Below are 23,846 nucleotides of genomic sequence, written 5' to 3'. Positions count from 1 at the left end.
CTGATTATTGGTGATAACACTGAAGTTTAATGAGGTGTTTTCTCTCTAATAAGATGTTAAAGGTGAAGGTCACTGACTGAGTGTTTTTTTTATATCAGACTAAAATGATATTTCCAATTACGGACGATCAAATAAAAGATCAATAAATATTTTGAACCAGTTTGTTCTTAATTCTTTGGATAAAGAAGTTTAAAATGTGTTAGACTGTCATATAGATTAGTGTAAACAGATTAATTTGTCCATTTGAGGTTAGTGAGGTAGAGATGTAACAGTCCATTCCCCTTCATCTGATCTCTGTTAATCTGCACCACTCTGCCCCCTGCTGGTCGGAAGGTCATCATGTCCTATTATTATTATTATTATTATTATTATTATTATTATTATTATTATTATTATTATTATCATCTTATTATTATTATTATTATTATTATTATTATTATTATTATTATTATTATTATTATTATTATTATCATCTTATTATTTTTATTATTATTATTATTATTATTATTATTATTATTATTATTATTATTATTAGTAGTAGTATTATTATTATTGAACACTTGATTGTGGGAAAAAGGGCAGGTGAAAATAAAAACATGAGCAGAAAACTCCTCTCAGAGGTCAGTGAGGTGAAATGTGGACACGCCTCCTCTTCCTGCAGGTGAGCTCAGGTGAGTTTATCTCTTATCAGACTCTGTTTGTGGCTCCTTCAGTTAAACTTCAGGATCATCCAACAGGTGAGAAAAGCTTTAAGTGTTTGTTTTTAAGAGTTTAATGTTTATTCATGTTTCATTTAAAGATTCAGAGCTGTTTGCTCCTCTCTGCAGTCTGGATCAACTCAGACTTTACACAGAGCACACAGTGAGACTTATACTAAATCAAACCAGGTCATCACTATAAACTGCTATAAACTGGACTATAAATACAAAAATATATCATCTAACCTTTCTGTTTCAGTGATTGATTGTTCTTTGATGAAAGTTTGGCGTTCAGTTGTTTTTGGTGAAAGTGAAACAAAACGTTTGAGCTGGTTCAAACGGAGCGTTGAGGTCACAGAGGAAATGTCATAAAGTCAGGATAAATGTTGGACTGAAACAGACTCAGACCTAAGTGTAAATTTGATGATTATTTAGTAGAGTATTTGGATGTTTTAGTGTAAATGAAGCAGCTCTGTTGACGTGGTTTAAAGAGAGCGAAGGACAGAGGAGGATCTGTTAATATTTAAACCATCAACATCATAAAAACATCTGATCAGAGTTTATCAGATTATGAGGATTACAGGAGTTAATATAGGTCAGAGACCAGCAGGGGGAGCTGTGAGATCAACTCTTCTCGTTGTCTTCAGTTCTGAATAAACATTAATATTGAGGATATTTTCTTGTTGTGTGTCACAACCTGGGCTGACAAACTCTTATTTCTCTGATTTCTGGTCTATAAGTTCCATTATTTTTTTAATTTTAAAATAATTTTACTCCATATTTACAACATAAAAGAAAAAGGACAAAATTATGCAGGAGTAAAAAAGTTAATTTCATTGATGGGCCAAGTTAAACTCATATTTTGAGACATCAGTGTTAATTTTAAGTCTCTGAATATGGTGAAAAGTTGCTGAGTTGGCTCCTCTCAGTCTGTCTCTCTCGTGAGTTGTACCACAGGGCGCCCCCACAGGCCTGGAGGACCTCCGTTTAAAGCTGCACTTACTGCGTTTCTGTGTTTGCTTTCTGGGTGTGTGTGTTTTTGACTCAAGTTCTGTCTAGTTAATTCTTGAGCATTCAAAGTTAATGCAGTTGTTTGCTTCTGGCAGGCTGTTTGATGTTAAAGAGACTGTGAGGAGGATCTGTTTGAAGTGAACTGCAGCGCCACCTTTTGGCTTGGAGTCTCCCCCACACTGTGGTGAAGACTTGACTTTGAACAAGGTGTGTGTTAGTTTTGGAAATAAATGAAGATCAGATCTTCTTTTTAACTCTACTTTTCTTTGTTCAACAACTTTTTCCCAGATCCAGCTCCACGTGGTACGATATTTACCAACAGTTAGGTAGAGCTACACTTTGAAACCTGACAACAAGCTAACTCTGTCAGTTTGTAGCGTAGTTTAGCAGCTGCTATATTTCTCTCTCCTCACAGCCCGGTGCTCTGAGACGTGTCTGTAACGTGTAACGTTAGTGAATCCTGGTTCTGTCCTACCAGAGCTCATCTACCAACTCCAACCTCACCAAGCAGGTGGAACTTTCTGTTCCGTCAGACCTCGTATGAATGAACTACTATCAGTGTAACACCATAAATCCTAATGTTCTCGTTCATGATTTGGATCCGAGGCTGTGTCTGAAATGTCATACTAACGTACTACTCATACTAAGTATGACGTCAAAAATAGTATGTAGTGCGTTCACATTAAATAGTATGAAAAGATTGTGTGCGCGAGAAATACCCGGATGTATACTATATCGGTAAAAATTGTAAGTATGGGAGGTGGGCATACTAGTCGCACTGACACGCCCCATAATGCATTGCGAGCCCCGTATTTATAAACGTAAATACAGAATGAGATGACAAGATGAGAAGCAACTAAAATGGACTTAGCTCTACAGGGAAACCTAAACGTAAGTACAAAGAAATAAAGTGCCTGAGGCGACGGACGGATCGTCTTCGGTGTCTGCGAGCAGTAAACATTTTTTAATTTTTTGAAGAGAGATGAATTCGTCTTGAGACCGGTGTTAGCTAAAAATCATCCACTAGCGAACTTCCCGTTTTCAAAATAAAAGCACCCGTTTATCTCCTTTAAGTTCTTTAACGCTTTTGTAAATTGGGCTCTTGTTTTGGAGCGGACCGGAAGTTTCTTCGATAGCATATTGGCGCTCTTAACAGAATGTCCGAAATGTCAAAATTAAATATGTATCCGTGCGTTTTGTGGCCCAAATGACCACATTTTGGTTTTCTACGTGATGACTTTCTCGCCTAAAATGTTCTTAAAACTTTCAAATGTGGTGAATCAACAGAGATATTTGATAGCCTGGTGTGCTTCCATAGACTTATGTGTGCTTCCAATTTTTGTCGTTGGAGGTTTTGAAATGCATCATGGGAAACTGAGTAGTATACTACAGTGTAAACGGTTGACACTCTAATCATACTTATAGTATGTAGTATACAGTATATACACAACGACCATGTAGTATGTTAGTATGCCATTTCGGACACAGCCTAAGTCTTAGATTTTCAGCACAGTGAAATAACTTCATTAAATAGAGGTTTACAGAGCCCCTAAAGGGACATAAGCAGAAAACAGGTGAGCACCGAATACATGTTTTTATTTTTCTGCATATGTCCCTTTAGGGGCTCCGTACAGACAGATTATCTCAGACTGAGCTCAGATTAAAATCAGACTGAGCGTGTGCAGATCTTCATGAGACTTTCTGAAATGATGACATCATCACATTAGGATCTCCTAACGAGTTCATGACTTGTTGGATGGGTGGACCGCAAACACCAAAGTCTGCCTCTAAAGGGCCGTCCAATCAGAGCGAAGGGGGTTTGTGAAGTGGGAACCAGCAGCTGAAATAAGTGTTTACTAATACACCAACAAAATAATAATAAGGTTACCCCCTCTGTAATGTCTCGTCTGCTTCTGTTTCTGATCCAGGATGTTTGGTGTGATTGTCAGACGGTCCCTCAGCCTTCAGCGTGGTGCCTTCACTGACCTGGTTTTCTTCCTCATCCTGATTCTCTCATGTAGAGGTGAAGTTTCTGAAATTTAAGATTTAAACAGGTATAAAACTGTTTCATCTGCATACGTTAATAGTTTAATTTCAACCAGTGGTCTGTCTGTTCTCAGGTCAGGAGCTGATTGGTTCGTCTCAGCCCATAGTGGCGTTGATTGGTGATGATGTCATTCTGCCGTGTCACCTGAACCCGTCCTCTTATGCTTTTGATCTGACTGTAGAGTGGTCAAAGTCTGACCAGGACACAAAACACGTCTTTGTGCGACGTAACGGAGAAGAGTTTGAGCCAAGAAAACATCCATCATTCAGAGGAAGATCACGGATGTTTCCAGAAGAACTGAGACACGGGAACGTTTCACTGAAACTCTCCAAAGTCAAACTCTCTGATGGAGGAGGATACAGATGTTTCATTCCTACGTTAAATAAAGCTGTGACTGTTCAGCTCCTCGTTGGTGAGTGGAGACACTTTAACTTTTTTAACCTGAGTTTGTATAAAACTCATATAATCTCCTGTCCTCCAGGTGCTGTGTCTTCACCTGTGGTCCAGGTGAGCCAAAGCAGTGATGGAGTGGTGTTGCAGTGTGAGTCTAAAGGCTGGTATCCAGAGCCAGAGATGTTTTGGTTGGACGCTGAGGGAAACCTTCTCTCCTCTGCTCTCACTGAGACGCTCAGAGGTCCTGATGGTCTCTACACTGTCAGCAGCAGACTGACTGTGGAGAGGAGACACAGGAACACCTTCACCTGTAGAGTCACACAGAGGGACATCAACCACAGCAGGGACATACTGATCCATGTCACAGGTAAACCAGTCTGAGTGATCTCTGAGAGCCACAGGACACGGAGACAAGAGGAAACACCATCACCTTTCTGTTTTATCTTTTCAGATCACTTCCTTACAGCACCAACCAATCCCAGCCCTACCCATGATCCTCCTGGTTCTCCTGTTGTTACCATCTCTGTGACTGTCTGTGCTGCTCTGGTTCTGGTTCTGGTTCCTGCAGTCATCTTTGCTGTGAGGAAATGGAGACAAAACAGACTCAGTAAGTCAGACTCTGTCCTCTTCAGACGTCAATGAAAATGTTTAAGATACTTTTTTCAGACTTTTGAAGAAGTTTTGTGGTGATCACTCATTCTCTGCATGTCTCTTTAATTTCATCACATCTTCCTCCATTCGTACAGAAAAGAGGACTGAGCAGGAGGAGAGGAAACCTGAGAGGAGTTTAACAGAGTTTCATGTTGAGGATGAAGGAGGAGAAGAAAGAAAACCTCTGATAGACGAGAGAGGAGAGGAGAAAAAGGAGGAGAATAACAGAGGAGGAGAAACTGAGGATCAGGTTGGGACAAACTCAGAGTTACTAAAGGAGAAGAACGGCTCAGAAACAGATGGAGGAGAAATAAAGGGAGAAAGTGGAGGAAAAGGAGAAAGAGGAGGAAGAGGAGAAAGAGGAGGAAGAGGAGAAGCAAAGGTCAAACAGGAAGTGGATGAAGGAGGACTCAGACCTGAAGGAGCTGAACAGAATCAGACTGAGAAACTCTCTGAAGATGATCCAGGACCTCCAGGAGATTTAGAGACAGGAGGACCTGGAGAACTGGACCAGAACCTCCTCAGGGATCAGGACCCACAGGGAGAAGGAGAAACACATCAGGGACAGGAACCAGGACAAAAACCAGGAACTAAAGATGAGGACCAGGAGCAGACAGGAGGACCAGATCCAGATGATCCAGGACTTTCAGGGACACAACATACAGACAGAGAACCAGGACAGGTCCAAGACCTCCTCAGGGATCAGGACCCACAGAAGGAACCAGGGACAGAGAGAGGAGAAGAGGAGGAACCAGAGAGAGGAGAGGAAGATCAGACAGAGGAGTGGATCAGAGAGTTAATGAGCAGACAACAGGAAGAGTTTCTGTTTTATCCCCAAACCAACATTAAACCTGCTGCAAAGAGCAGGAAGACAGAAAACCAAGGAGGAGGAGAAAGGAGGCAGACAGAGGAGCAGGAGGAGGAAAAGAGGAGAGACAGAGATCAGCTGACACAACCCACCAATCAGAGACCAGCAGAGAAACAGGAAGAGAGACTGAGAGCTGAGAGAGAGACGACTGTTCATCAAACTCTGAGAGGGAGGAGAGGAAACCAGACCACTGACAGAGGAGGAGGAGGAGAGGAGGAGGAGACTGACAGGAGGAGGAGAGAAAACCAGACCACTGACAGAGGAGGAGGAGGAGAGGAGGAGGAGACTGACAGGAGGAGGAGAGGAAACCAGACCACTGACAGAGGAGGAGGAGGAGAGGAGGAGGAGACTGACAGGAGGAGGAGAGGAAACCAGACCACTGACAGAGGAGGAGGAGGAGAGGAGGAGACTGACAGGAGGAGGAGAGGAAACCAGACCACTGACAGAGGAGGAGGAGGAGAGGAGGAGACTGACAGGAGGAGGAGAGGAAACCAGACCACTGACAGAGGAGGAGGAGGAGAGGAGGAGACTCACATGAGGAGGAGAGGAAACCAGACCACTGACAGAGGAGGAGGAGGAGAGGAGGAGACTGACAGGAGGAGGAGAGGAAACCAGATCACTGACAGAGGAGGAGGAGGAGAGGAGGAGACTGACAGGAGGAGGAGGATAGAGGAGAGCAGCAGGAGGGAGGAGGAAGGAGAGGAGGAGAGATTTGAAGAAGGACCAGGGACAGAGAGAACAGCTGATGTTAGAGAAAGTTTAATGAGGAGCGACGACAGACTGAAGGAGTTTAAAGGAGGAGAAGAAGGAGATCAGCAGGTAGATCAACAACTCAACACAGAGGAGAGAAACAGAGAGCAGCCAGCTGGATCCATGGAGGAGGAGGAGGAGGAAGAGGAGGAGGAGCAGGAGGAGGAGGAGGAGGAGGAGAGTTTAGGGGGTTATAGAGAGACTCTGAGTGAGGACAGACAAAGAACAGTCAGAGAGACAGATCAGCAAAGTGAAAGAAGAAGAAGAAGAGAAGAAGCAGCCAGACGAGCAGCTGAGCGTAGAAAGGTTACCATGGTAACCAGAGGAAACACTGAGAGAGGAAAGGAAGAGGAGGAGGAAAAGGACAAAGAAGAAGAGAGGAGACGAGAAGAAGAAACAGCCAGACAGGAAGCAGCAGAAAGAGCAGCAGCAGCAAGAGCAGCAGCAGCAAGAGCAGCAGCAGCAGCAGCAGCAGAAAGAGCAGCAGCAGAAAGAGCAGCAGCAAAACAAAAAGCAGAAAGAGCAGCAGCACCAAGAAATATATCAGCAGCAAGAAAGAAAATAGCAGAAAGGGAACACGCAGCAAAAGAAGCAGCAAGAGAAGCAGCAGAAAGAGCAGCAGCAGCATTCAGAGACAATGTTAAACTTTCAGGATTCTTTGATGAACTTAGTACATTTTCTCAGGACAGTTCATAAGGAGGTAAAGGTGAAGGGTGAGGATGAGGAGACAGACTGATGAAGAATGGAGGATACATATGAAACAAACACAAGACGAAGGAGAAGGGAAAGAGGAGCTGATTATTTCTGGTTACAGAAACCCAAATAAAGAGGTCGTAGAGAGCGGCTGAGAGTCCAGAGGTGCTGAAGATGAAGAACAGGAAGAATCTGAAAGCTAAATTTATAGAGGAATATGGAGTTACAGGTCTGTAAAAAAAAAAAAAAGAGAGAGAAAGTGCTCCATGGAGATCAGCAGAGTCAGAAAGAAGAAGAAGAAGGGTGGGGAAGGAGAAAGTGTGAAAGTTCAAAAATATTCCCCAATACTGAAAGAATAAAATGTTAATCAGCTGGAGGTTATGGCGGGACCCAAAGAAGAGAAAAATTAAGAAGAGCAAATGGAAACAGACTGACTGCAGCAGACTTTAGGAAACCCAACAGAGATGTGTGGACATTAACATCATTTTTCTGTTTTTATTGAAATCTAAAGCATGAAATACTGAATGGAGAGTCATCATAAAATCTTAAAGAACAAACTGAACACTGACCTGAGCTTTCCTCATGATCTGTTTCCCTAAATTACTTCTCTTTAAGAGATTGATGAATTAATTTGTTCCTGCGTGTTACAACTTTGGAGGATTTTTGTGTTGGTTGGTTTCATCTTTGGTTGATCTCTGTTTAATTAGCTATTTGATTCTTTATATATCAATAAAACACAGTACCTTGGTCTTCTGACTGAGTAATCTTTAGTTTGTGGTCGAATCTTGTAAGTTGTGTACAAATGGAGCATCGATCCTCATAATTCCTCTTGGAAAAAAAGTCCTTAGTCTCAGCCCTTTCTGTCCAAGCAACATTCAGACAGATTAACTGTCAGAGAGATCAACACAGATCTATCATTCAGGTCTCATTTCAAACAGCAGCTCATTAACAACTGAATCTGTCAGCACTAAAACCATCCCCCCTGGGTCCGCGTCCCGTAAATTTGTCTCATGTTGTAAAACTTACTGATGCATGCATGCTTGGGTTGACTAAATGTGTTTTGGTTTTGGAACGGAACAACTTCCCTTTAATTGGCGAAAACCATGGACAGAATCAGACTCCAAAGTTTCCAACTAACCACAATTTATTGCTGCAATCCTATATTTCAACCGTCAACAACATTCAGTGATCAGTTCTGAAAATTCACTAAGAGCTGAGTCTGAGACCTTCTGGATCATTCTCCCCCTGAGGACAAAGAGGAGCAGGCTCAGATTAAGGGTCTAAGTGTTCCCTGCACAGATGAGTTTTCAGACATCTCTTAAAGTAGAAAGGGACTCTGTGGATCGTATAGAGTTAGGTAATTCATTCACCATTTGGGAACAACAGAGGAGAAGAGTCTGGCTAGAGATTTGGAGCCGCACCAGGCGTCTTTCACAAGCAGAGTGTAGAGGACCAGAAGGAGTGTAGACCTGGATCAGGGACCCCAGGTATGTTTTGTAAGCCAGAAGAAGAGCTTTGAATTTGATTGGAGCTGCTACTGGAAACCAGTGAAGAGAGATTAACAGTGGGTTGATGTACTTAAATCTACCCAGTTCTTTAGTCGAACATCTCCCAAAGATCACAGGTAGAGGATCCATTTCTCAGTTCAGCATTTATTCTGCTCACAGGTAAAGTTTACAGCGCTGGTCCCAAAAGAATGAGCCCTGATATCTGGGGGCAATACAGTTTTATAACAATCATTGCTACACCTATTCAGAGCTGAAGTTAAACTAAACGCCCGAGAGTAACTGGCCAAAAAAACATGACTAACACAACTGTCTCAACCCACAGCTGGTGTCAGAGCTAGAAGACTGGGTGAAAGTTTACTCAGGGTCAGTAAGACCTCACAGACACAAGCTGGAGACAGCAGCTAACCTTCTATCTGCTAGATAAACATACATAAACCCTGAACACAGCATATGACTAGATTAAAATGCTAAATTACTGTAAATTATTATAAAAATATGTAACAGTGACATGTGCTGTGTTTAAAATTAAAGAAATGGTTTTGGTAGGAGATGTCAAGAATCTGGGTGTAACATTTGACTCAGATCCTAGCTTTGAGCCACATATTAAAAATCTGGTCATTTTATCACTTTAAAAACAGCGCCAAAGTACATCAGTTTCTCACTCAAGCCAATGCAGAGACACTAGTTGATTATTGTAACGATCTTCTTTCTGGTCTTTCAAAAAAGAAAATTTCTCAGCTTCAGCTGCTCCAAAACTCCACAGCCAAAATGCTGACGAAGACCAGAAAGAGAGGCCACATCACACCGATTTTAAAGTCTCTGCACTGGATACCAGTATCTTTTAGGGTTGATTTTAAGGTTGTCTTACTGGTTTTTGAATGCCTTAATAGTCTTGCACCTTCCTGTTTATCTGACTTGCTTTTATCATATCGTCACCCTATTAAAATAATGCCCAAAGTCATTTTCGGAGGAATATGAGTTGTTGGCTTTAATAATCTCTTGATCATGCTGGTAATCTCTGATAGAATAGCTTAAATCTGTAGCTAAAAGGTTCATGCTCTTTTAACTTTAACTTATTTATCTATTTATCTAAATACGTTCTAAAAGGCATATGTTCTTAATCTTTTAGTTTGATATATTTATCTTTTTATCTGTTTTAACTTAATTGTGTATCTTCTTCACTGCTTCTTGCTGCTTTTTTGTTCTGTATCTTGAGGTTCGCATGATTTTCTCTTTTACTGCTTTGGTCTTTTAATATTTTATGATCTTATTTGTTTCTTTAAATTTAGCAATTTTGCAGCTCTGCACTGTGACTTTTATCTTAAAATCTCTTAAAGTCTATTTTAACTTGTGTTATTTATTTAGTTTAATTGTGTCTTATTATTTTTAATGTGCTTTTTGATTAAATTGTAATTGTTTTCTTACAATTACATTAGATTTCTTTGTAATGCACTTTGAATTGCTTATTTCTTTCAATTAAATGTACTACATAAGTAAATTTGCCTTAGTATATTAGTATATTAATATATATTAGTATATTAATATTAGTATCATTGGTATCATTATTATTGTTATTATTATTTTTATTATTATCATTATTAGTAGTAGTAGTAGTAGTATCATTATTATTATTATTATCATCATTACTATTATTATTATTACTATTATTATTACTATTATTATTACTATTATTATTATTATTATTATTATTATTATTATTATTATTATAATTATCATCATTACTATTATTATTATTATTATTATTATTATTATTATTATTATTATTATTATTATTACAATTATTATTATTATTATTATTTTTATTACTATTATTATTAGTAGTAGTAGTATCATTATTATTATTATTTGTTCTTTTCTTGTTTCCTTTTTTCAAGCACTTTGTTTTGCCACTGTTGAGCATGGAAAGTGCTTTATAGATAAAATTTGATTAATTGATCAATTAATTGATGTATGAGTATGAGTACTCAGTTTATGATTGACCTGACATTTGAACTTGAAAATTTGAAAAATGACTAAGGCCATTATTTTAATAGGGTAACAATAGATTTCATATCCTCGTTGTGTGTAACTGCAGTGTGTTATTAAACTGTAAGGTAGCTTATTTTACCATCTGTCCAGGGACATCAGAAAGAAACTAGCCTTTTAGCTCAAACATTTACAGATGTATCACTTAACGTGCATTGTCCCTGTAAATTTGATAATAATAATAATAATAATAATAATAATAATAATAATAATAATAATAATAATAATAATAAATCCATCACTCCATGTTCACTCTATTCTCCACCTGATCTCTGTTATTCTGTACAACTCTGCCCCCTGGTGGTTAAGGTTATCATCATAACCTTAACCAACAGGGGGCAGAGTTGTACATAATCCTTTTCATACAGACAGAAAACGAGAAGAGCTTCAGAGGTTAGGGAAAATCTTTGTAGAACGAAAATAAATAATCTTTTTTAACAACATGATTTTAAAAAATGAGTAAATTTAAAAGAAAGAAAGCAAGCAAGCAAGAAAGCAATTCTGTTTTTGTTTTGTTTCGTTTTCAAAAGAAGCTTCATGTATCATACAACTTTAATCCTTTCAACGTATTCTGGCTTCTATAAATGTCCAACATGCAGGGCAGTAAACTCCTCTTATCGGTCAGTGAGGGAAATGTAACCACGCCTTCTCTTCCTGCAGGTGAGCACAGGTAGCGTTCATCTCTTTATCTCTAGACTCTGTGGCTGCTTCAGCTGAACTCGGGAACATCCAACAGGTAAGAAATTTTCCAGTGTTTGTTTTTAAGTTTTTAATGTGTGTTCATGTTTTTATAAAGATCATCATAAATCCTCATGTTGATCTGTCAGAGTAAAGATTCAGAGCTGTTTGCTCCTCTCTGCAGTCTGGATCAGCTCAGACCGTGACGCTAGCACGCAGGGGGAGTTATCAACATACATCAAACTGGGTCAACACTATAAAACTACACTGTATATGCAACAATATGCCATTCAAAATGTCTGTTTCAGTTTATAGTAGGACTGTTAAATGAAAATTTTTGGTCCATCTGTTTTTGGTGAAAGTGAAACTTAACTGTTGAGCTGTCGCAAACGGAGCGTTGAGGTCACAGAGGAGTGTCTAATGTCATAAAATCAGGTTAAATGTTGGAATAAGACACACTCACACCTGTATGCTGAGCTACCTGCCCATAAAAACAGGTTTTGATGACTTTTAGTGATTATTTGGATGTTTTTCAGGTAAAAATGAAGCAGTCTTCTTAAAATAATTAAAAAAGAGTATCAGACAGTGGAGGATCTGTTAATGTTTGAACCCTTAATGTCATAAAAACACAGCCCTTAGTGGTTATTTGATGAAGAAATGTATAATGTAGGTCAGAGACCAGCAGGGGGAGCTATAAGATTGATCATTCTCGTTGTCTTCAGTTCTGCAGATCAACATTTATAACCTGGGCTGACACACACTTGTTTCTCTGATTTATGGTTTTTAAGTTTTATTATTTGTCATTTTCACACACTTTTGCTCCATTTTAACAACATAAAAGAATTCTTACCTTTGTGCCAATAGAGGGGGAAATTGAGCATGATGAAGAAAAAATTTTAATTTCATTGAAAGGCCAAATTTGAACTCATACTTCGAGACATGCTTAGCCCTGGTTTCTCACACGAAGAGTCTGTTTTTATTCTATAGCATATTTTTACTGAAACATTAAGAAAATAATGATATTAATAGTAATAATAGCGATGAAACAATGTATAAAGTAAATGATAAAGAAATAGTTTTAGCAGGTAGTACGGGTGGACATTTCTGTGCTGCCAGACCTCGTGTGAATAAACTTAAAAAAAAAGTCTCCTTTCTAGATATCTGCCTGATCCTAATTCACACTTTAAAATTAGATTATCAGCACCAATGTATGTTATTCCTAAATGCTACTTCTTAGCTTCCTGATTGGGTCGAACAGGACCTGATTGATTTACAGCACGTCTAAGTCTCTATAGCAACACCACGCCAGCTGATAAAGTTTAGTAGAGAGAAGAGAGATCTGTGTTTTTCTCTGCTGAAAAGGATTTCTGTGATTAATTTTGTAGTGATGGTTGACACTGGAGCATAACTGTCAGACAGAAAAAGGACAGAAGAGCAGAAGAAAGAGAAACAGGAGAGAGATAGAGCACAAGCTAAAGGCTAAAACCCAGGTTAATGTGTTTGTGCTAATGTTGTCTCCAACCCACAGTCAGCAGTTATTCTGCAGTGGTCTGTTCAAACTTGAGAGTCTATCAATAAAATGAAGAGCCAGGTTACGTTAGCTCTGCTTGGTGAGGTTGGAGTTGGTAGATGAGCTCTGGTAGGACAGAACCAGGATTCACTAACGTTACACGTTACAGACACGTCTCAGAGCACCGAGCTGTGAGCAGAGAGAAATATAGCAGCTGCTAAGCTACGCTACAAACTGACAAAGTTAGCTTGTTGTCAGGTTTCAAAGCGTAGCTCTACCCAACTGTTGATAAATACCTTACCTCATGGAGCTGGATCTGGGAAAAAGTTGACTTGGACAAAGAAAATTTGGTCTGATCTGATGTCCATTCATTTCTGAAAAAAAACCACATCTTGTCAAAGTCACATCTTCAGACTGTGTGCATGAGGCTCCAGGCCAGAAGGTGGGCCTGCAATCCAATCAAAGCAAATCCTCCTCACTAATTTGTGTAACACAATAAATGCAAATGTTGTCGTTCATAAATAGATCATGATTATTTTCAGCACAGTGAATGATTTTATTTAACATAGAAGAACATATTGTAGACAGGCACTCTCAGACTGAGGTTATTTTCTGTGTTTTGATGACTTTCAGGTGTCTTTAGTAAAATATCATGATTACATGCAGTAATAGAGGCTGAAATAAGAGTTTTCTGGAATGTCAGGGAGGGAAATATAAAGATTTTTTTGCACTGTAAATCATGTAAAGATAAAATGGGGTCAATAGAGGGACCAAATAAAACAAAAAAAATATCAGTACCTCCTCTGTAAAGTCTCCTCTTACTGTGTTTCTGATCCAGGATGTTTGGTGTGATTGTCAGACGGTCCCTCAGCCTTCAGCGTGGTGCCTTCACTGACCTGGTTTTCTTCCTCCTCCTGATTCTTTCATGTAGAGGTGAGTCACTGACATCACTGACAGTCAGATGGTCATGGGTAGTATTAGGTTTTATTAACTGACCAAGAGTCCATTATTGTTTTTAACCTTCACGTCATGAATTAAACCCAGTCTCTGTCTGTTCTCAGGTCAGGAGCTGATTTGTCCGTCTGGGCCCGTAGTGGCGTTGGTTGGTGATGATGTTATATTATCGTGTCACCTGAAGCCATCCATGAACGCTTTCGCCACAACTGTGGAGTGGGCGCGGCCTGACCTGAACCCCAGATTTGTCTTTGTGTGGCGTGACGGTTTGGAGCTGGAGAATAAAAAACATGAGACGTTCAGAGGAAGAACGTCGGTGTTCATCGAAGAACTGAGACACGGGAACGTTTCTCTGAAACTCTCCAACGTCAAACTCTCTGATGGAGGAGGATACAGATGTTTCATTCCTACGTTAAATAAAGCTGTGACTGTTCAGCTCCTCGTTGGTGAGTGGAGACACTTTAACTTTTTTGACCTGAGTGTGTGTCTGTCAGGGCAGAGGTTCAGGACATGGTCCAGCTGATGTTTCCACTCATTTAAGGTTGTGCAGTAGGTGTAATTAAAATTGGGCTACAATTCTGACACTTCTGAACCCTGTCAACTGAACGGAATTGATAAGCAAAAAGATTAATTCTCAACTGGAATTGGTTTTCAATTCCCATCCCTAATCTCTAATTCACGTTTGGTGTGGCTGTACCATGACTCCTGCTAAACAGGAGTCACACCACTTTGACAGGTAATCCAGTTGATTACATGTCAGGGAACCACAGAGCAGTAAAGAAAAGGAGCTGAACCCAACTGCAGTTAAACAAAACAGTATTTATTTAAACTAAAATGAAAAATACCAAAACCCTTTCAAAAGAAACTTAACCAAAACACTAGGAAACTCAGTGAAAATTAAAGCTGCAAGCAGCGATGAACAGGCCCTAACCCTTGCCAATTGGAGCATGTCTCAGCCGCCACATGAGCAGCAAAATGTGGCTCAGCCAAAAGCTTTAGGTCTAGGCACGAGGGTTAAGCCCAAAACTTTTCATGCCCGTAGCTCAAAGTAGTTGGACAGGCTGCAGATTTAAGCCCCTGGGTGGCGCTATTGAGCATTTATGTTAGTGCAACCAGTGATAGAAATGCACTGAGGCTGTGATACAGAAGCTCTGTGTGCATTTTGGCCCTGATCCAACACTGCACCAGAGAGCCATTAGGGTTTCATGAAACAGTTAAAATGGTCAACTTTGACGGTCATTTGTGGCCACACCCATTGACGTATCAAAAGTCCATGTGAAACTTATCATTGTCAGTGTGTGTAGTGTACACAGGCCAAGTTTGCAGTTGATCAGATGAAAAACCAAGGAATTGTTCCATTTAGTGTGAGTCTAAAAATCGTGAAAATCCAATGTTTGTGTCCAAGTAGCGAACTTCCTGTTCGAAATTGACTATGGTCATTGTAAACTTTTTTGTAGGAATTAGCATGATTGTTATGTCCACCAAATTTCAGGTCTGTAGCTCAAAGTAGCTGCAGGGGTAAAAATTTTGAGCCCCTTGGTGGCGCTATGGAGTATTAATGTTAACGCAAATAATGATAGAAATGCACTCAAGATGTGACAGTGAACATGTGTGTGAATTTTGGTCCTGATCCAACATTGTACAGGAGAGCTATCAAGATTTGAAAAAAACGGCAAAATGGTCAACTTTGGCGGTCATTTGTGGCCACACCCAAAAAATATATTAGAATTTTTTATGATTATTAATCTTACTCTAGTATACACATGGTGATTTTGGAGTTGTTCTGAGAAAAAACCTAAGACTAGTTCATTCAAATACGTATCCTATGAACGCAATTTTGGCCAATTTCAGGCCATTGCTATTAGGGGGCGCTGTATTTTCTGGTGACAGAAATGGCATGGCTGCGTCCGGGGCGCAAAACTGAACATGTGTGTCTGTTTTTGTGCAGATCAGATAAAGTTTCAAAATCCCGAACTTTGAGCCCATGTCGTAAACACACCGGAAAAAATTATAAACGTTTAATTATGATTATTGATCTTCACTGTCGGTAGTTTACTCAGGCCACACTGAAAAAAATGAAAAAAATGTAATTATGATTATTGATCTTCAGTATGTATAGCATCGTAAAGCCAAGTCTGGAGCTGATAAGTCAAAAAACCAAGGACTAATTTGTTCAAATACGTAGCCCAAAATGGCTTTTCGACGTTTAGGTGCAAATAGTGAAGTTCATGTTCGGAAATCACATTTGTCGTAAGAGACCTTTTTTGTAGGGCCACACATGCTTGTTATATACACCAAATTTTAGGGCTGTAGCTCAAAGTCGCCCGAGGGGCTGCAGTTTTTAGTCCCTAGGGGGCGCTATGTAGTGTTCATTTTTGTGCAAGTTGCAGATTCATAAATTTTTTCAGGCATGCTTTCGTCCCCGATTCTCGGGCCCTAACAAGACACAGGTGAAACACAGGAGGGGCCATCAACTGAAAGGAAACACGAGGCCAGGAAGGAGGACTAAACTAAACACAGGAATTAACAAAGTGAACATGAAACACAAGAATAACTGAGATTAACACAGAAAACACAAATAACCACAAAGAAAGTCAAAAAGGAGAAGGGAGAGAATTGAACTTACATGATAACGTTTCTGTTTTTCTGTTCCAGATCACTTCTCCACAGTCCCAACCACTCCCAGTACTCCCAGCTCTACCCCTGATCCTCCCGGTTCTCCTGATCCTCCTGGTTCTCCTGGTCCTTCTCGTTCTCCTGGTTCTCCTGATCCTCCTGGTTCTCCTGGTCCTTCTCGTTCTCCTGGTTCTCCTGATCCTCCTGGTTCTCCTGGTTCTCATGGTCCTCCTGTTGCTATCATCTCTGTGTTGGTCTGTGCTGTTCTGGTTCTGGTTCCTGCAGTCATCTTTCTGTGGAAATGGAGACAGAACAGACTCAGTAAGTCCACATCCTGTTTTTAAGGCGTCAGTTCAGACTTTTGAGGATGTCACTCTTGTAAATCCAGCTCCTTATGACCTCACATCCTGTCTCAGAGAAATATCATGGCATGTGATTAATTTGACTTTTTCAAACAGGAGAAATTTTTTAATTTCATCACATTTTCCTCCATTCGTACAGAAAAGAGGAAGGAGCAGGAGGAGAGGACTGAGCAGGAGGAGAGGAAACCTGAGAGGAGTTTGACAGAGTTTCATGTTGAGGATGAAGGAGGAGAAGAAAGAAAACCACTGATAGACGAGAGAGGAGAGGAGAAAAAGGAGGAGAATAACAGAGGAGAAGCAACAGGAGGAGGAGAAGCAAAGGTCAAACAGGAAGTGGATGAAGGAGGACTCAGACCTGAAGGAGCTGAACAGAATCAGACTGAGAAACTCTCTGAAGATGATCCAGGACCTCCAGGAGATTTAGAGACAGGAGGACCTGGAGAACTGGACCAGAACCTCCTCAGGGATCAGGACCCACAGGGAGAAGGAGAAACACATCAGGGACAGGAACCAGAACAAAAACCAGGAACTAAAGATGAGGACCAGGAGCAGACAGGAGGACCAGATCCAGATGATCCAGGACTTTCAGGGTCACAAGATACAGACAGAGAAACAGGACAAGACCAAGACCTCCTCAGGGATCAGGACCCACAGAAGAAACCAGGGACAGAGAGAGGAGGAGAGGAGGAACCAGGGACAGAGAGAGGAGGAGAGGAGGAACCAGAGAGAGGTCAGATGGATCAGACAGAGGAGTGGATCAGAGAGTTAATGAGCAGACAACATGAAGAGTTTCTGTTTTATCCCCAAACCAACATTAAACCTGCTGCAAAGAGCAGGAAGACAGAAAACCAAGGAGGAGGAGAAAGGAGGCAGACAGAGGAGCAGAAGGAGGTAAAGAGGAGAGACAGAGATCAGCTGACACAATCCACCAATCAGGGACCAGCAGAGAAACCAGGGACAGAGAGAGACCAGGACAAGAAGGAGACTAAAACCAACAAAGAGAAGAAAGCAAATAAAGAAAAAAAAGGAGGCTCTGCATTAATGAGACAGGAAGAGGAGAACCAGGGAGGAGAAACCCAACCTGAGGAGGAGAGACGCTCAGAGATGGAGAGAAGAGAGGAGGAAAGACAGGAAGGGAGGGAGACAGATGCTCCTGAAGGAACAGAGGAGGAGGAGGCGGAGGAGGAGGAGGAGGAGGAGGAGAAACCTCCATCAGCCAGTGAGGAGGTCAGAGAGAGGACAGACCCTGAAGATCATCAAGAAACAGCTGAAAGGACGAAAGGAGGTCTACAAGGAGAGGAGGAGGTCCAGACTGAGAGAGGAGAGGAGGAGGTCCAGACAGAGGGAGGAGAGGAGGAGGTCCAGACAGAGGGAGGAGAGGAGGAGGTCCAGACAGAGGGAGGAGAGGAGGAGGAACCACAGAGAGGAGAGGAGGAGGAACCACAGAGAGGTCAAGATCAGACAGAGGAGGCCATCAGGAGGGAGGAGAGAGGAGAGGAGGAGGTCCAGACAGAGAGAGGAGAGGAGGAGGACCCAGAGGGAGGTCAGGATCAGACAGAGGAGTCCATCAGGAGGGAGGAGGAGGGAGGAGAGGAGGGAGGAGAGGAGGGAAAGACAGAGAGAGCAGCTGATGATAGAGAAACTTTGAGGAGCAAAGACAGACTGAAGGAGTTTAAAGGAGGAGAAGGAGGAGATCAGCAGGTAGATCAACAACTCAACACAGAGGAGAGAGACAGAGAGCAGCCAGCTGGATCCATGGAGGAGGAGGAGGAGGAGGAGGAGGAGGAGGGTTTAGGGTGTTACAAAGAGACTCTGATGGACAACAGACCCATAAAGGACAGAGAGAGAGAAAAACTAAGTGAAATAAGGAGAAAAAATCGAGAAAAAGCAGCCAGACGAGCAGCTGAACGAAGAGCACGTCCAAAAGCAGAGAGAGGAGTCACTGAGGAGGTGAAGGAGGAGGAGGTGAAGGTAGAGGTGGAAGGTTTAGGGTGTCATAGAGAGACTCTGATGGACGACACACAAAGAAAGGAGAAACAAAGAGAAAATATTAATGACAGAAGGAGGAGAAGAGAAGAAGCAGCCAGACGAGCAGCTGAGAGAAGAGGAGTCAGTCTGAGAGCAGAGAGAGGAGGCACTGAGGAGGTGAAGGAGGAGGAAGTGAAGGTACAGAAGGAGGAGGAGGAGGAGGAGACAGATAGCCTGTAGCTGTCTCTGATGAAAGCCAGAGGAAGGACCTTAAAATAAAAAACCAAAAGGAGAGAAAAAGGAGAAAAGGAGAATCAGCCAGAGGAGCAGCTGAACGCAGAGGAAACAACGAGGACAGGAGACAAGGAGCTGTGAGGGAAAGGGAACGCAGCCAGAAAAAAGAGACTGATGGAGGATTTATCTGTCATGGAAATCAGAGGGAGGAACAAAAGAGGAAACAACAGAATGAAAGAAGAAGAAGAAGAAGAAAAGGAGAAACGGAAGAAGAAGAAGAAAAAGAAGAAGAGGATGATAAAGACGGCAGAAATCAAGCTAGACTTGACGAAGCTGCTAAGGGACAGCAGTCATTCATGGAGTCTCGGAAGAACTAAAGGTAAAGGATGAGGAGACAGACTGATGATGAAGAAGCTGAGTGGAGGAGGACAAATATGAAACAACACAAGACAAAGGAGGAGGAGAGCTAAAAATGGATGCAGACTGAAGCTAACATCAGGAAACTTCACCAGTAAAAGGAGCATAGATATCCTGCAGCAGTGAAATCAGTTTATAATATAACTTAGTGCTTGAGTCATGAGTCAGCATTTTTATATTAAAGCACCACATTGACTGTTTTTAACTTCCTTTGCTCCAGTCCAGTTTAAAAACTTTAAAAACAGAGTTAACAAAAGCGCTGCAGAGTGAAATAAAAGTTCAGAGATGGAGAACATTAAAACACTGAAAAAAACTGTTCATCAAATCAAAAGTCCTCACAAATCTTTAAGCAAAAGAAGATGAAAACATTTGACCCAAAAGTAAGGAAAGCAGGGCCATCCCCAGGAAGACCCCCTTCTGGTTTTCAGACCCTGAAAGCTTCAGGCCCAGACCAGATCATTACAGGAACACCATGTTCATCTAAAAACCACCGGAGCTGTAAAAGTGGAGTTTTCTCTCACTTCGGCTAGGATGGAAAGAGTTGTTTTGTATTATTTCTTACCAGGTGCTGTGTTTATTGAGTATTTCACAGGATGTGCTGTATTTTATCAGGTGATGAACTCAGATTTGTGCTGTGTTTATTTATTTTAACTCTGATTTTACCTTTTTAATAAACATGAAGCAGAAATCCTGTTGATTGACTCTAAAAGTTGTTTTTCTGATATTGCTTTAATGTCTGTAGAGAGTAGATTCTTCATCATGTTGGCATCCTATCATTCCTTAAAGAGGGGGTATTATGCTTTTTTCAGTCTTTGTTTTGTGTCTCTATAATATCTTTTTATGAGTTAAAGCTCATATAAATCTCTATTTCTCTCCCTGGTGTTTTAGTTAACTCTTATTTCAGCCTCTGTCTGAAACACTTTGTTTTAGCTGCTGTCGCTTTAAAGCTCACTGTGGGTTAAACCCGGCCTTTTCAGGATGGGAGTAAACAGACTGTACTTCATCGTCAGAGATGGTAAAGCAAAAACAGAGGGATTTAGCAGAGTTTTACGTTGAGAATGAATAAAAAAGATTTAAAACCTCTTACAGAAGACAGAGAAGAATGAGGACAATAACTGAGAAAAAGAGGCCCAACCTCAGAGAGCTGGAGGTTAAGATCGGGTTTTACCAGACTCTATAAATGTCACAACAACAGGTAGGCGTGAAATAAAGGAGGGAGAAACTAAAGAAAAAGGAGACAGAAAAAAGCAGACAGAGGAACTCTCTGAGCACATTTCAGGACTTCTCAAAGTTTACCAAATTGGATTGGATTGATTTTTAGTCAAGCCGTTCCTCCCCACCTATGTAGGTGTTACAGGCTATCCCTTGTTATGTGTGTGTGTGTGTGTGTGTGTGTGTGTGTGTGTGTGAGTGGTTGTTGACTTGTCGTTTCATTGTGAATGCTCGTATGCCATGTTTTAGGAAATGTTTGACCAGGTGTGTCTGTTTTTATGTGTTGAGTTATGTTATATTTGTGGGCCGTGAGTTTCCCCGACATATTGTATGCCGCACGTTTTGCATCTGATGTTATAGATCCAGTTTTTGGAGCCTCTGGTGACCTGGTGTTGTAGCGGGAATGTTGTCAGGGGTCTCCTGTGTTTTGGTGTGGTTTTTTGAGTTTGGCCCTCATCAAGAGGTCTCTTGGGCTCGGGTTCTTCTTGTAAGCCGGTATGACTTTGGAGTATTTGTGTAGGCCTAGTTTTTCTAGGTTTGTTTGTAGATTAGTTTTTAGGACGTGCGCCACCTGTACTAAGAATTTGGTATAGGAGACAGAAAAAAAACAAACCAACCAAAGATCTGACCCAAATCCCCCTCAAAGGTCAGGATCAACAGAGAAGGAGAAACACATCAGAGACAGGAGGGAGGAAAAGAGGAGGAAGAGACAGAGATCAGGGAACAGGAGGAGAAACAGGTTTACAGGAAGGGAAGGAGGCAGGAGCTGAGGATGGGACACAAAGACGACAGGAGAAACAGTATAAGAGGTCTAAAAAGAAGAAACCAGCTTCCCTGACATGCTCAACAAAGAATCAACTCAGATCAAAAAAAAACATCAAATGAAAATTTGAACCAAAAACAGTCGACAGGTCCACATGGGAAAACAGAGAAACTTTTTGCTCGACTTTGCTCTAAAAATTAAAGTTTGACTGCCAGTTTTTAAAGTTTGTGTAGAAGTGTAACAGTGTTCTTCATCCTCTCATGTTCACTCTCCTCTGCACCTGATCTCTGTTAGTCTACACCACTCTGCCCCCTGCTGGTAGAAAGGTCATCATGTCCCCACATAACCGTTATGCACAGAGCCTGAACAGACTGATCCTTATCACACAGACAGGAAACAAGGAGAGCTTCAGGTCTGACTGAAAAAGGAGAAAGAAAAGAAAAGAAAAGATCAACTTTTTAACAATTATTGTAAAATAAAATTATAATAAGAGCAGATATAAAAAAAAATAAGCTCAATTTATCTCACACTTTCATAACTGAATTATTATGTCTTCTGTAAATGTCGAACATGCTGTGCAGTAAACTCCAGTTAACGCTCAGTGAGGTAAAACATGGACACGCCTCCTCTTCCTGCAGGTGAGCACAGGTAGCGTTTATCTCATATCAGACTGTTTACGGCTCCTTCAGTTAAACTCCAGGATCATCCAACAGGTGAGAAATGCTCCAGTGTTTGATTTTAATATGTTCATGTTTTTATTTAAAGCATCAGAAATCCTCATTTTGATCTGTCGGAGTAAAGACACTGAGCTGTTCGCTGCTGGGTTTTGTTCTTTGTTTAATAACGTTTTCGTTATCGTTTATTTTATTTTATTTTTTTGGTGAAAGTGAAACTAAACTAAACTAAACGGAGCGTTGAGGTCACAGGAGATAACATCAAACCACACTAAAACTGGACTAATACACACTCACACCTGGATGCTGTGTAAAAGCTGAATTTTTGATGATTATTTTAACAGTTATGAAGATTTTGTTGTGGGTAAAAATAGCTCTGAGGTAGAAGTTGTTTAATAAGAGCAAAGGACAGAGGAGGATCTGTTAATGTTTAAACCATCAGTGTCATAAAAACACATATCGGATCAGAGTCTGTCTGATATAGGAGGTGAAATGTGGCTGAGAGACCAGCAGGTGGAGCTATAAGATTAATTATTATCTGTCTTTAATTTAGATAAAGACTGAGGGTACTGTCTAATTATGTGTGTGGTTGCCTCCCTTTACTTAACTCTGTAAGTCGCCTCTTTGTACGTCAAATACTTCTACTTTGTTTTCTGCTGAATTATCAGTCAACAAATAAATTATCTGTACATTTTGAAGCTTTGTTTTGCTGTTAAACATTGAAATATTTTAAAGTTTAAATAACTATTAACTGAACATGCAGATTATTATTCAACACTGGTTTCAGTATCGGTCGGTACCCAAAGCCCAGATATTGGTATCAGTATTGGTATCAGAACCAGAGAAGTTAGATCAGTGCATCCCTAGTTTAGTGTGTGATAACCAGGGCTGACAAGCCTTTAACTACCTAATTTATGGGTTTTAAGTTCCATTATTTATCATTTAAAAACACTTGTATTCCATATTAAAAACACAAATAACCTAGGGCACAGAAAGCCTAACAGTCTAGGTTCAACTCTCGCCCCCTTTCCTACGTTATCCGTCTCCTATCTTTTCTCATAAAAGTCATGAAAAGCCCAAAATAGCGTAAGTGTTGCACATGTCTGAACACTTCCTAAGGGAGGCGTCAGGGCGGCGTCCTCCAGGGTGAGGTGCCGGTGACCCTCTGTTTTTCCTCGTCATATGGAGTCTTTAGCTGCACATTGTCTGGCCTCTCACCTAGCACTAGTTTGCCTTGGGAGACCCTACCAGGAGCAATTGCCCCCAACAACATAGCTCCTAGGATCACCGAGGCCACGATAAGGTGGCGGCCGCGGAGGAGCATGTGGCATTCAGTAAAACTTGATCAACACGACAACTCAACAACAAAATAACAACATCTTTATGAGTAATTGTCTAATTATCAAGATCTTCCCAAGGCCCCGCCCCCGACAGGGCTCCAGACAGCTGGCCAATCAGAGGGAAGGGGGAATTGTGAGCAGGGATCCTTAAAGAGACAGCAGCTGAAACAAAGTGTTTCAGACCGAGGCTGTAAATCATAAAATAATCCTACAGGGGGCACCAGAGGGACAGAGTAAAGTCTAAAAAAGGACAACATCCCCTCTATGATGTCCACTCTGATTCTGTTTTTTTGTGACCCCAGGATGTTTGGTGTGATTGTCAGACGGTCCCTCAGCCTTCAGCGTGGTGCCTTCACTGACCTGGTTTTCTTCCTCGTCCTGATTCTCTCATGTAGAGGTGAAGTTTCTCTAATTTAAGATGAAAACAGGTATAAAACAGAGTCGTCAGCATAT

Source organism: Halichoeres trimaculatus, unplaced genomic scaffold (assembly GCF_033239565.1).
Source record: "Halichoeres trimaculatus isolate MK-OKI-2021-1 unplaced genomic scaffold, fHalTri1.1 fHalTri1_scaffold_5, whole genome shotgun sequence".
Classification (NCBI taxonomy): Eukaryota; Metazoa; Chordata; class Actinopteri; order Labriformes; family Labridae; genus Halichoeres; species Halichoeres trimaculatus.
This window is presented reverse-complemented; position numbering follows the sequence as displayed.